General features: G+C 34.8%; 1 protein-coding gene across 10 annotated transcripts in view; it reads left to right on the forward strand.

The window, feature by feature from the left end:
* The window catches only part of ATF6 (activating transcription factor 6), a 212,333-nt gene that overhangs the window by 105,032 nt on the left and 92,610 nt on the right, over nt 1-14,691 (forward strand). The window lies entirely within an intron of this gene.

The raw sequence follows: 14,691 nt of genomic DNA on the forward strand, positions 1-14,691 counted from the left end.
ATTCATTCTCTGATTATTGTCACTGCTCACTATCACTGAAATTCTCAGTTAACTTAATTCTTTTCCTGAGGTATAAATATCTAGCAGCTCAGAATCTTAGGACCGGAGAACTTTGACACTTGAGAATTAGGGAAATCAAGCGTTTCAGATATTTTTAGTTATTAATCAAGTATTCTAGGATATTTGGGCTACTTTAGCAATGGTATCTCATGATTTCTGCCTTTTCACAAAATTCCCTGTGCTCAGCTTATTCTCTCAGACATAATTGGTATATTTCTGTACTGCACTAGCTTCAGAGTTCATTTTCAGCAGCAAGGGGGCAGCTGAGAACAAGGTTTCAGCAAGGCTCCAACTGTATTGGCTGATGAGAACTAAGTATTTGCTTTAGTGTTGACACAATCATGTTTAAAGTGGAAAAAAATATATAAACTTTTAAAAATGGAATTCAACACTACAAAGAAGAGACTTGATGGATGTTAAAACGAATGTGTTGAAGTATGTGTTATGGAAGTTATCACAGAAGAATGTTTTTAACACTGAAGTAGCCGAATACTTTTTCTTAGGTTCAGGATAATTTCTCTGTTGTTTGATCAAAATGGCATAGTATATATTAGAAGTAGCACTTGTCAAGCCAGGGATTGAGGTTATGGTTAGTAATGTTTTTGTAGGGAAGAGAACAAATATTTGTTACAGAAAAAATAATCCTAGCTTTAAAGGGACTGTATTTTTACAATGGAAGATGAATGGTATCCTTTTTTTTATTATATGCATTATGTTTCTTGCTTTTGTCAAAGCTATTTCTCATTAGTTTGTGTTGAAAAGTACTGGTGGAAAATTATTGATTCCCGCCCCACCCAATCCTTTCATGTTCTAGAAAAAACAGTCTTTTTCGTGTTCAGGAAAACTGCTAGGACTCTCTCTCACTTTCTCTTTGGATTTTTCACTTCCTAATTACTGATTTATCACATTTTGGTGTTCTATATCAAGATAAAGTTAGGATAAATCTGATCTTAATTAGATGACAGTAGTCATTTTTTCTTGCTTGTTTTGTTTTAACAGTAGGGATACGGAAGTTAATTTTCTCATGGTGACTGTAAACTGTGTCATGGGACAGGAATTTGGTTCTTAAAGCTTGGATTGTTCTTTTTGTTCTTACTAAAATGAAAATGAAAGAAGTAATGACCTCATCTTGTTTTTTTCTTCCACTTTTCAATATAAAATCTTCTCAGTTTCATCAAAAAGGCGAGTGGCATCATTTCTTGTGCAGAAGGATGTAGACTTTTTCTCCCACTTAGGTTCTTAATTTCATTGATAGAAACTATTGTAACTGATACTGTATGATTGCATTGGAAATTAAGAAATGCAGAGATTCTGAAGCCCCAAAGTTTTGCCTAGTATAAACCAGACATACAGAGCAATAAGTATTTTGTTTTATTTTATAATTGTATATATAATTATATAAATTTCATAATATATAATATAAAATATATAAATATAATTTATTATAGAATTTTTATAATTTATTTTATAGTTATTTATAATCTAAGCAATGTCATATTGTTTTATAATTGGACATGTATTTAACAAAATACTTTAATATCTAAAAAAGTAGAAGTTGCTTTTGACTGTTTCATATACTGTTATTTAATAAACCAACTCTCTGCCAAACTTGGATTCCCTCACACCCTATAGTCCTTCACACTTAAATCTCATTATAGTTGAGCTGCTGAAATGATTTTCTCCCAAGCAGACTCACTCTTGGATAACTACTGAGTTCTTGTTATAGACCAGCAAGAAAGAATGCTTATGATCCCAGTAGTCCTGACAAAGGTTCAAACCGTTTCCTGTTCTTTTGACTTTACTTTAAGTTTTTGCCTCCAACGCAGTAACCTCCTCTACTCTGTTTCGTTCCAGCTATTCATAACTTGTTTCCCTATAAGTATTTTGTCTTTTTCTCCTCTCTTGGACTTGTTTTAGTATGATTTGGAGCAGGGAGTGGTGGTAAATAACTTCTCAAACTTCGAAGTCACTTTGAGTGTGCTATGACTGATAGATTAATTTAAAGAATCCAATTAAGTTTAATGTTTGTTTTTTCTTAATGCTTTCATATGATAGTCTATTTAGGGAGGGAGGGGGCAGATTAAACAATATAACCAAATGAATTCAAAAGCATGAGACAGACACAAATACTCAGGAAAGTTCAAGTAAAGTAAGATAAAGTGATTCCAAAGGGAAGAGAAAAGATAACATTGAGAAGAAAGGTGGGAAAATGATATTTACTTTATCTTTAACTCCAATAAACATTGAAATACTATACTTAGGTGCTGCTCTCTTGTCCACTAACAATTAAAGGAAGGAATTTTTTTATCTTCCTGGGGCAATTTCCTGTTGAGAACAGGTTCTCTTTGATTCAGATGGCTATGAATGTCAATTCACCATGTTATCTCCACTCTTGTTTGATACTTCTTTTTCAAATGAGATAGATGCCATATTTAGAACACTTTTTATTTATTTTATATTTTCTGTTTTCAGTACCTGTCCCTCAAATCAAAGGCAGACACTTAAAATGGTCTTTTCATCTGTTTCAAATACATGAATGTAACCTACATAAGGAGAACCTGAGCTGTAGCTATATGCCTACCTCAGAGATGTTTCTCTCTCCCTCTCTTTCTAAGTACTTTATGTATTCTAGATATAGAACTGTATTAGGGTATTTCACCCTTCTTGGTCTCTGATAAAAAAATTTATTAACAGTATCATATGTATGGCATGGATTCTAAGGATAAACTGAAGTAATAGGGTTTTGTTAGAAGATACATGGGAATTGAAGAAGCACAGGAAACTGGCCCAGCATCCAAGTAGTCCCTCTGTGCTTGTCCTCCATAGACTGGAATGTACACCAGTCCTCATGGAGAATTGGCATAGTGGCTCGTTGTCATTCCTCATTCAACAGCAGCTCCAGTAATTCCACTTCAGTCTTTTTCACACATTGCTCGTTCAGATTCCCCAAACAGAAAGAGGATCTGATTGTGTGTATGTGTGTATATAAATATATATATATATACACACATATATATATTTACCATCTCTTATGTAGAATCGCCATGATAACCTTGGCTCATGATCCGCAGTCCATTCATTAGTAACCAGGAAAATAGGGTTGATTTCGTTAAATGCATTCTCTTGCTTTGTAAACCAGCAACTTTATGCAGAAGGAACAGCCTTGGGGCCACTCTTCTAAGAAGATGATGGTGGTGGGCCCTTAGAGCTTCATAAACTGTTTAATACACTACACAACCTGGCTTTAAAAAAAAATTCTCTTGTACTGGTCCCTAATTGTTTGATCTAAAAGGCTTATCTTCTTATCTATATCATAAGCCTCTTAAAGGCAGGAAATGTCATATGCTTTTTATTACCACCCCTGACACTCAGCACAATGCCAGCCACTCAGTGCTTATTAAACAGAACAATTTTAGGTGTGGTTCACTAAGAGAAGTCATAGTGATGAAACTTTGCTGTATTTCATAATCATTTAAAGAGTGTTTTTGCATCTGTTTTGCTTAAAGAAATTTGAATCTATTTTACTGATCTAAGAAGTAACATAAGCAGTGCTGAGTTCCAGCAGAAAGTTTAGTTAGAGATGACCTTTCTTTTGTCCATTTATGGTTGCACTAGCCAGAGATGCATCAGCTTTGTTCTTATCTCTGAATCTAAGCTTGAGAGCTAAAGAAATCTCCTGAGTAAAATGTTTGACTGTGAAATGTTTAAGTCAATAGGTTGAACTTCAAGGTGCTCACATCCTCAAAGTTTTTTAATATTTGCGGAAACGTTTTGGAGAAAATTGTTTGTTAGACCTCACTTCTTTCTTTTTGGGAGAAGGGATGGTGTCTAGTAGAGATTCCAGCAGCATGAGCTAGAAACTAGAAACTTTGGAAGAGCATAGGGAAGCCTCTAATTGGTGCAGAAAAGTTGACTAGTAATGTTATTGGCTTAAAATGTTTCCCATGGAAGGCTACAAAAAAGAATTTCACAAAATAGCAATGGTCTTTCTTAAATTAATACCTAGATTAATTCCTAATACATGCTTAGAAGAATGGTGTGTTTTCTTAATGCATATTATTCATTTCTTGAAATTTCTGTTTAGTATATATAATTTTGTATAAAATATTCAGAGGCAAGAGGAATTTCCTTAGTAATCAGAGGAAGTTAGTTTATAGTCTACTGTAAAAGAAGACAGCTCCTTTTGTTTTGGAACTTCACAACTTGAGCATACACATGGATCTTGGAGTTTGGCCATTTTCTTATCTCCGCTTTCATGGCCTTTTAGCCAAATTCTTCTCTGACTGGAAAAAAAAATGTGAATAAATGAGTTTGGAAAGATACTTGCGTTAAAAAAAAGTCTTACCTCAGAAGAGAGACTTGTTAAAAAACCTTCTTTTAGAAAGCTTTTATCTAATTAATTTTTAACTTAGTTTGAAATATACTCTCTTTCAGGTCTAAAGCACGTTATAAAAAACGGTATAGAATTGTCTGAGTATCCACTTAACCTAGATTTACTTAATGATTACATTAGTAACATTCTCTTTATATATGCATTTCCTCTTTCATTTATATACAAATACTGACACTTTTAATGTGTACGACCATTATAGTTTACAAACCTCTGTCACATACATACTCTTTTATATACATAATCATATTATATGTTAGTTCCTTACACATAACAAAGTAAGTATTCTTAGTCTTAATTTACGGCTGAAAAAATTGAGGCAAAGAGAGGTTAAGTGGCTTGTCTAAGAGACCCAAAAATGGTGAGTGGTAGAACCAGTGCGATAATTGAGGTGTTCTGGTTTCATATAATGATTTTTTCTTTACATTCTGGTGCTGCATTTTAGATATATTGCAGAATATGTAAATAGCAAGATGACTCTATTCCTTCAAGGCCAACCATGTTTCATTACGAAATCTGGGCAGTTTTGCTGGAGTTATTGCATAACAATTAAATTGTTTTCTGTTTGTTAATTGCTTGATTGTAGATTAAGCACTTTATTAGGTTACACTTTCACAATAATGAAGAATAACCTATTGGTCTGAAAGGTTATAGTATAGCTTCAGATTGCAAACTAGGGAATAGAATAAACAGGCTTTGAGAGTTTCTGGGGTTTTTTTAAAACAATTGGGAAAAAAATATCTTTGCTATGTCTTAAAAAGGAAGTCGTTTAGCCAAAATAGACACTGTTTTAGCGATTGGTAGTAGAACTTCTCATAGAGAAGAGTGGTTTTTGTGCATGTGTAAATGTATTTTATTATGGATTCTGTATGCGGCCTGCCAGATTCTTGAGATCAGCGACTTTTGATCTCGAGCTCCTTGTTAAATATGAGTTACTGTTGTGTGGTTTTAGGGGATTTAGTCATTTCTTCCTTGGCTCTCTAACAGATTGCTAGCTAACATAAAAAAACATTTCTATTATTTAGACTTTTCATTTGCAAACTTTAACTTGTTTTATGTTTGAAAAATGATTATTCAATAGCCTCTATAATTAGACTTGTATATAGAATAACCATGGACATAAAGAATTTATAACTCAAGAATAATTTGAAGTCTTCAAGATTCTCAGGCTGGTGGACAAATCCATGTGAGTTGGGACAGTTTTCCAACTGTTCATTATTTGTGTGCTTTATTTAGTAGTCTTTATTTTATAATGTGTTTTTCATATGTATTCTTTTTACCTCCCATTTTAGGTTTCATGCTTTCTCTGGGCAGGGATAATGCCTACTCATTCTGTTTTGTCTTTGTACAAGGTCTGTTGCAATGCACTGCAGACCATGCAGAGCAAATCCTACTCAAATTGCTTTTTATTTGTTCCCTTTAACCTTGTTTTTTATGTCCTACCATTCAAAAGATTACTAGAGGTGAGGTTTACAGAAACAAAGGAGGAAAATTTTCTCAATGAATGTTTAAAATTACTTTTGTAATTTGCATAACAGTGAAAATTTTTTAGAATATATAGTCTATTTTGATGTGGATGGACATTTAACTATAGCATAGAATCATTCCTGAAAGACTTCTAAAGTTACCCTGAAGAAAGGTGGGATTAATAATTGATAGCTTAAAGTTTTGAGAGTTTCCTACTCATCAAATTTCAGATTTTTCGTAACAAGGGAAGAAAATATTTCCTGAAAGCAAAACTGCATTCTAAGAAAGACGGTTTCTCCACATCACAAATATGTGAGGGAAAAATGTTTTTTAAACAATTCATATATGCAGATTTTAGAGACCTGCATTTTAGCGCAAATTCTGCCACTCACTGTTTGCTCTGTGACTTTGGACAAATCACAGCTCTCTTCTATCTTCAGTTTCCTTGTGGTAAAATGATAAAGTTAGAGTAGATTTGCATTTTCCTTATAGCTCTAGAAATCTACAGCATTCTTCTAACTCTATGTGTGTATATGTAGGTGTGTGTTTGTGTGTGAGCACTGTCCTCTTAGAAATCTGTAGTATTGTGTTGAAACTCTTGGAAGTTACTAAAGTGATTCAGTCTAGTGGAGTCAGTATATTTTAAGGGTTTTGAAAAACAACTGTGACAAAAACAACAAAATGTCAAGTTATAAGGTAGGCCCGTAAATTAATGGGTTTGATTTGTTAATAGCTAGTGGTCTTGTAATTTATTTAATAATCACTTTTATGGTGCGTACAATATGCCAGTCTTTAATCCTCATAATATCCTTATGAGAGGTAGGTACAATTATTATCCGTATTTTAGAGATGGGGAACCCGAGGCATGAAGAGGTTAATTAATTTGTCCAGTGTGATATAGTTCAGAAGTGGCAGAGCCAGAATTTAACCTAGAAAGCCTGGCTCCAGAGTCTGTGTTTATGATCACTTCCTTATATTGCCTTTCTAGAACTTTTATGTCCAAATGTTTTATCTTTCAAAATATTCAACTTGGAATTTAATTCCATTGGTCTCTCTGTTCAGGACATATTTTGAGTTTCTTCAGGTTCATTTTCCATAGAGAACAAGACCAAAGACAAAGCCCTGTGGAAAACCAAGCCGCATGCTACTTACAGTAAGAGTGTAGGAGGGACAGGAGCTAGCAGGGAAACACAGGAAATGATTAGAGATATCTAAAGAGAAGTGGAATAATATATTACACATGAAGGGAAAAAATCAACTTGTTTATTCTGTTTTAAAACATGGACATCAAGGAAGAAGAGTTCAAAAAGGAGGTGGTCAGCAGTATCAGATATTACAGAGCTTGCTGAGAATGAGAAATGAGAAAAACCCATTTGGCTTGTATAAACATGGAAGTCATTGGTGACTTGAGATTACACTTATGATAGAGTAATCATAACAGAATCCAGACTAGAGGTAGTTAGGAAAGAATGTGAAGGAAATAAAGTGGTAGGTTTGGTAAATGTGGCATTGAGGGGAAGGAGATAGCCTTAGATATGGTTAAAGAGATCAGAACTAAGCGGAGGGGGTGTGTGCATGTATGTGTGTTTTAAGAATAGGAGAGATATAAAGGTAAAGTATAGGGTAAATAGAGACTATTGTGGTTAATTTATATACATATAAATGTAGGAATGGATTATATGTTTTATTTTTGGCAGATGTTTTAAAGGAAAATAAACAAGTCAGTGTTTGTTCCTCATTTGTATTAATGTTTCTGTTTAAAGCAGAACATGGAGAAAGTTGAAGAACAATTTTTGTTTGTCTGTAGTAGGACTACCAAAAAAAAAGGAGAATGGAATTAAAATCAGATTTTTTAAAAATGAAATCATATTTAAAGTATTCTTTGAGACATCAAAAGTCTTCTAAATCTTAAATAAGGAGCTGTTTTTTAATAATGGTGAAGAGTTTTAAAAATACGAAAGTTGATAGAACTATTTCTAATTTAATTTATACATGGATATTCTTGGAGTTTTTCCTCGTATAAAGTCAGAAAACTAGCAAAGTAGGCTGTTAAATCATTTTATGTCTAAACAAAATTTGGTGCAAGCTTTTTGGTGATGTCACGAAACTTAATTATGGAGGAAGCAATTATTATAGTTAGGAAAAGTTGATGATTTATGATCTGACTCAGGATTAAGGTCTGAAACACTCATGTCATTTCCTCCCCTCTCCCACATGTGGTGATTTGTTCATTTTGGACTGTGATTTGTTTAACTTTGACACCATCAGCAAGTCTGAACACTGACACTTAGTTGATTTTTCCTGAAAAATGCTAAGGTTAATAGTTGTGTGATATTTATTTCAAGGCATTGATGCTAATCTATAAAGAACCTATTCTTAGACTTTGAGGAGTTTTTCAATTCATAGCGTGGGAATCACACTGGAAGCCAGCAGGATGGATAATGAGCTGAGGCTGGGAATATATTACACGTCTAACTAAATAATTATATGATTATTTACTTAATGTCTCTTTCCCCTGCTAAGCCTTAAGCACCCTGAGGGCAAGAGCTATGTCTTTTTTAGTCATCACCCTATTCCTAGTATCCAGCATAATACCAGGTGTTTAGCAGGTATTCAGTAAATATTGTGTGAATGCATGAATGAATGAATGTAGGGACAAATGAACTGGATACCACATCCATCGATTTGACATCATATTCTTAAAATTGTTTATACCATCACCATAATGTGATAGAGAATTTGTAATAGATCTGCTTCTTGACTATTTTTGTCAGGGCCATCTCTGTCTCATGGTAAATCTAGAAGTCAGTCTTTCAGAATTAGTGAATTCAAATGCATTTTTAAAAGGCTAGGTACTATTTTGCATGAAGGAAGCTATACATCCGCTAAGATCTTCTCCGTGTTTCAGAGTTAAAACCGTGATCTTGGTAGTACACGGACAGAGAAGATTATTTTTCAGTTAGGATGATAAACAGACTGTGGTGTCATTTTAAGCTGCAGACTGAATAAACTCCATATTTACAGAGGCCCATCTACACTGTGTGTCTCTGGTGTCCTAGACGGGTGGGAGGATGTTAGCATTTTATCCCCTGTGCTGTTTATTTTGAATATGGAAGGTATTCAAGAAAAGCTTGTCAACTTAAATTGTTAAATCTTCAAGCCTATGTTGAATAATTTATTTAGAGTCATCTGTGACTGATTATAATTCCCTAGAAATAAATCTTGAAAATAAAACTAAAATACATCACACAGAATAAACAGACTTCTCTTATTCAGTTTTAAGTTAAGTTTTATAGTTATTTCTCTTCTGATTTCATTTGTTGTTGAATAGAAATTCAATAACTTTTACTTTGGTAAGAATGAGTCTGCCTTGGAGGGGGCTATCAGATGTTTACTTTGAAGTTCCTTAAAGAGACTGGTTGCATTCTCCCTCTAAAATGTGCTTTGAATTAGCAGCTTTTGAATATCTATTCTGGTGGAGGTACAAGCAGTGTGAACTAAAGAGAATGATATTTGGTCAAAAAATAGTTTTTCCTTGACTTTGGGATGAAGAAAATCCAACTCAGAGCTATGCAGGCAGACATTTATCTGATCAAATGTTTATCCACTAATCTGCTGTATGTTTGACCCTGTACCTGTCAGGCTCCTATTTTGCCATTAGGCCTAAGACCCACCTGAGTAAGAAGAAAGTGGATTTCCTTAGATTGATGTAGATCAGTGCTTCAGACTTTTTAGTTCAGAACTCCTTTATATTTATCAAAACACAAAGAAATGTTAGTGAGAAGAGTGGCATGGTTTTATATTTTTATGAATCTTTTAAATATTTGGCTTAATAGAAGCCAGCTAGATTCTCATATCTGCCTCTGCATTAATCATTTTTTTGGTTGAAATATACGAAGAAAATTGTACCAGATATGTAGTCGGATAAGGAAGGAATATTTTTAAAGCCTTTTCAGATAATTGTGGGTATTCTTCTTTGATGCTACCCCAAAATTCACCAAGAGATAGTTTCTTAAAGGTTAGTTGCAGGGCCAGCCTGGTGGCACAACGCTTAAGTGCACACGTTCTGCTTCGGTAGCCTGGGGTTCGCTGGTTCGGATCCCGGGTGTGGACATGGCACCGCTTGGCACGCCATGCTGTGGTAGGCGTCCCACATATAAAAAGAAGCAGAGGAAGATGGGCATGGATGTTAGCTCAGGGCCAGTCTTCCTCAGCAAAAAGAGGAGGATTGGCAGCAGTTAGATCAGGGCTAATCTTCCTCAAAAAAAAAAAAAAAAAAAGGTTAGTTGCAATATAGAAGCCAAATCTATGAACTTTTAGTACTCTGATATGTTAAAATCCATTGGTTTATTTTGCACTTGAATGGATCTTTTACCCATGCCTGATTTTGTAACATCACACATTGGTCATTTGGAAAATATTGGCTCATTGACTTATGCAGATCTTCCAAATATTGACACATTTTATTATACAATATTAAAACATCACCTTCTTTAGTACTGCCACAAATTGTATCAGAAAAGCCTTTTAAGAAGCTGTTAAGGTCATGGTAGCAGATGCAAGTTCTCCAAAATTCTAGTTTTCGCTTGAAGGCTCAAATTTTATCATTGTCAAAAATATTGTTAGCTGTTTTCCTTGAAGTGGCATGTTCCCTTAATTCATTTTCAGGAAAATGTCTATCAAATACCCAAGTCTAAATAACTATAGTTAGTGTCCGTCAGACATTCTGTCAAGTAAAACTGATGTTCCATTAAAAAAAGCTAGTACAGCTCACAACTCAAACAATTAGACAAGTGGTTTTCCTCTAGACAACCAGCGCACTTTGGGATGCAGCAGAAGTGCTTTATGTCTGTTTCCTATTTTGTCACAAAGAATATTAAAAAGAAGTCTACTCAAGGGTCATGATTTAATAAGATTCGTAATTTTTATTGCTTTATCAAGAATATCTTTAAATTATGCTGATTTTGTGTGTGTGCACGTGTATGTATCCAAATGTGGGACGATGAATAATACAGTGAATTCTAATCCAGTTTAATACTGCTGTCTTGATTCCTGCTAAGGCACCAGAATTGTTTTTGCACCATCAGTGTAAATATCAACACGGTTGTTCCGGGATAAATGATGAGATTCAAAAAAGTTATTCAACACTGAATATATTAGTACTGCTTGTGTTTCTTGCCAAGCGTTCCCATAAAAGATCTTTGTTGCTGTTTACTTGGTGCTCATACCAAATGAATATAAACAAAACATCGAGTCTATAAATTCTCATTTGTAAAACAAAAGCACAATTCTTAGTGGAAATATTAACTCAGTCTTCATTTTTGCAAGTAAATCTTTAATTTGATGAGTTACTGTATGATTGGAAAGTGGCAGTGCCATGATTTCTTTTACTGACTTTTCATCCAGCAGGCGTGGAGCAAGGTCAACTGTCTAAGACTTTATTAGTCTCTCAGCTATTGTGTATGCTTCTTCAGCCAATGAATTATAATCTACCTTGTAAGATATTTTAGTAGTCTTTTCATTTCTAGGATGAAAAGCTGTAACAACAAATTTTAATTTTTAAAGAACTCATCACATCTATGTTTAAAATATTTAATTCCTTCTTCTTTAAACTCTACATGATAGGTCTCAGGATGACATTACAACTTAACTGACACCGTGCTAGTATTTGAAATGTTTTGTTGCATAAGAAGCAATAAAATAAATTGTTAATACCTATAATGCAAGAGAAAGATAGCTTTCAACGTATAATCATTTCTTATTAGCAGTTTCAGCCAATTCTTTGGAGTGGATTCTGCCTCTCCGTGTGTCACAGAATTCTCTAATATATCAGTTTTATCTTTTTCAGCATCTTAGACGTAGACAGTATAGTTGTGGGTTAAGGAAGCAAGTCTTCTAATCTCTCTCTCTCTGTCTCTCTCTCTCTTTTTTTTTTTTTTGGTGAGGAAGATTGGCCCTTAGCTAACATCTGTTGCCAATCTTCCTCTTTTTGCTTGAGAAGGATTATGCCTGAGCTAACAGCTGTGCCATTCTTCCTCTATTTTGTATGTGGGATGTCACCACAGCATGGCTTGATGAGCGGTGTTTAGGTCCAGGCCTGGATCTGAACCTGCAAACTCCAGGTCACCGAAGCGGAGCACGCAAACTTAACCACTATGCCACCAGCCAGCCCCTAATCTCTCATTTTTAAGCCAATGATTCAACCTTTAATATAAGAAAAATATATTATGGATTTGATTTTTTAAATGGTAAACTTTAAGAATAACAGTTTTAGATAAAATTTTTAAATTTTCAAAAAATTTTTATGTTGCAAAATAAAACAACAAAGTGTACTATGTTATATTTGGATAGAAAGTTTCTGTAGTGAAGTCTGCCCATATGACTAAACTCTGTAATAACATGTTTTCAGAACTTTCTCCATTTGTCTGCTACTAGGTCATGGAAGCCTTGTATATCTTAAGATTTATTTTTTCATGTACTCAACAAATATTTTTTCAGCAACTATTTAATGAATATTCTGATGATATGCCAGGAACAGGGATTCCAGTGACAAATAAGACACATACAACCTTTGTGCTCATGCAGCTTATATTTTAGTTGGTGGTGCTGACCAGAAACCATAAAAACTAAACAGGTGCATCTGTAAAATAATTGACAGATGTAATAACTTTCATGAAGAAACAAACAGTGGGCTCAGAGAGAATAACAGAGAGGTCTACTAAGATAGGATCATCAGGAACACTCCCCTGAGAGGTAACATTTAACTGGCATCAGGAGGTGAGGGTGGGGATTCTGGGCAGAGAAAAGAGCATATACGAAGGCAGTAAGGCAGGAAAGAGCTTTATTTGAGATACTGAAAGAAAACCAATGTGGCAGAAGACTTCGTGAATGGGATAGAGGGGTGGAGCTGAGTAATGAAAATGAGGTTGCAGAGACTGGAAAGGGCCAGATCACACAAGGACTCATGAGCTATGGTAAAGAGTTTAGATTTTATTCTGAGGGCCAATGAAGGGATTTAAGCAACTGAATGACATGAATGATTTAGTTTCTAGGCTGACTTTAGTTGCTCTCTGGACAGTAGATTAGAGGGAGACGTGGTAGAAGCAGAAAGACTAATTAGAAGGCTTTTCCAGTAGTCCAGGCAATATGATGATGGCAGTGGAGTGATGAATGGGTTCTAAATATGTTTTGCAGATAGATTCAGTGGGAATTGGAGATATATTCGAAATGTCCAGATTTCTGGCTTAAGTAACTAAGTGGGCAGTGCTACCATTTACTAAGATGGAAAAGATTTGGGGTAAGCAGGATAATGTGTTTGGTATAAATGTTAAGAGTTCTTTTGAACACATTTAAATTTGAAATGTCTGTGGGAAGATAGGTCTGAGCGAATTTAAGAATTGTCAGCTTAGAGATACTTAAATTCATGAGAGTAATGGAATCATCTAGGGAGAATGTAGAGGGAGAAGAGGGCTCAGGAATGAATTAGAGATTCTGTTAGAGAAAGATAAACCAGCAAAGGAAACTGAAATGGAACAACCAGCACAGCAGGAGGAAAGCCAAGAAAGCCAAGAGAGGAGATGTTTTCAAGAGAGAAGGAGTGGTTGACTTGAATACTGCTGAGAGGTCAGGTAAGATGAAGTATCCATTGGATGTGTCAACATGAAAGTCATTGGTATCCTTGACAAGAGCTCTTTAGTGATGAAAGGGAAGTGAGAGTTAGATTAAGGAGGATTAGGCAATGAGGAAATGAGGACAGCATAATTATTTTAAGAATTTTGCCTATAAAAGGGAATCAGAGAAAAGGTCGTTTTATTTTTTTAATCCCAAGATGATAATTTAAAATTTTTTTAAGGAACAAACCGGTAGATAGGAAGAAAGGAATGTTAAAGGAGAAGTGATGACGTCCTTGAGAATGGGCAAAAGGGTGGAATTCATATCACGAGTAGAAAGATTGCCCTTTGCTAGAAGGTGGGTCCTTTCTTCTCTTGTGGTAGAGGCAAGGTGGGTTCATAGGTAGGAGATCTGGTTTCAGGAAGATAAGACACCTCTGATGGTTTCTGTTTTCCCACTGAAGTACAATGTGATGTCAGCTGAGAGTGAGGATACTGGTGGAGGCATAAGGGATTTGAGGAGAGAGGAGCAGGTATGAAATAGTTGTCTTAGCCAATGGATAGTGTGCCTACCAGAGAAACAGTAGAATTATCAAGCCATGTTGGGATGCCAATTTGCAGGATGAGATAAATGAAATCTCTGCAAGAAGATGCCAGATGGGGGTCAGTTGATTAATAAGACACAGCCCTTGCACTCAGGGAGTTTTATATTATCTAAAGAATGAAAGACAAATTGTTAAGTACAGTACAGTCCTGTGCAGAGAAGCCTTCCTGGAGACTTAACAGCTGAGACCTGACTGCTCTGCGATACCTAAAACTATTACATCATAGCTCATGGTGACTAAAATATTCTAGAAGGTATGATAGTTACAACTGTATTATTATATCTTTATGCAATAGCTTGTTTTCTTTCTGCTAACATCATCAGGCATCTTTGAATTTCTGACAGTCATTAATACTTTGAGATACTGTGAGGAAAAGTGCCATCCCCCTCTTTTCCTTCCTACCTTTCTTTAATTCCAGCTGGCATAAGCTAGAAAATTTACAAGAATTCGTAGATGCAACCTAATATTACTATTTTGTTTTCATTTGGTGTGTTCTTTTTATCATTTTCAAAATAAATAAACTTTAATTTTATGCTATTATAATCAGGAACATTCGAAC

The sequence above is a fragment of the Equus asinus genome, chromosome 25 (genome assembly GCF_041296235.1).
Source record: "Equus asinus isolate D_3611 breed Donkey chromosome 25, EquAss-T2T_v2, whole genome shotgun sequence".
NCBI lineage: Eukaryota > Metazoa > Chordata > Mammalia > Perissodactyla > Equidae > Equus > Equus asinus.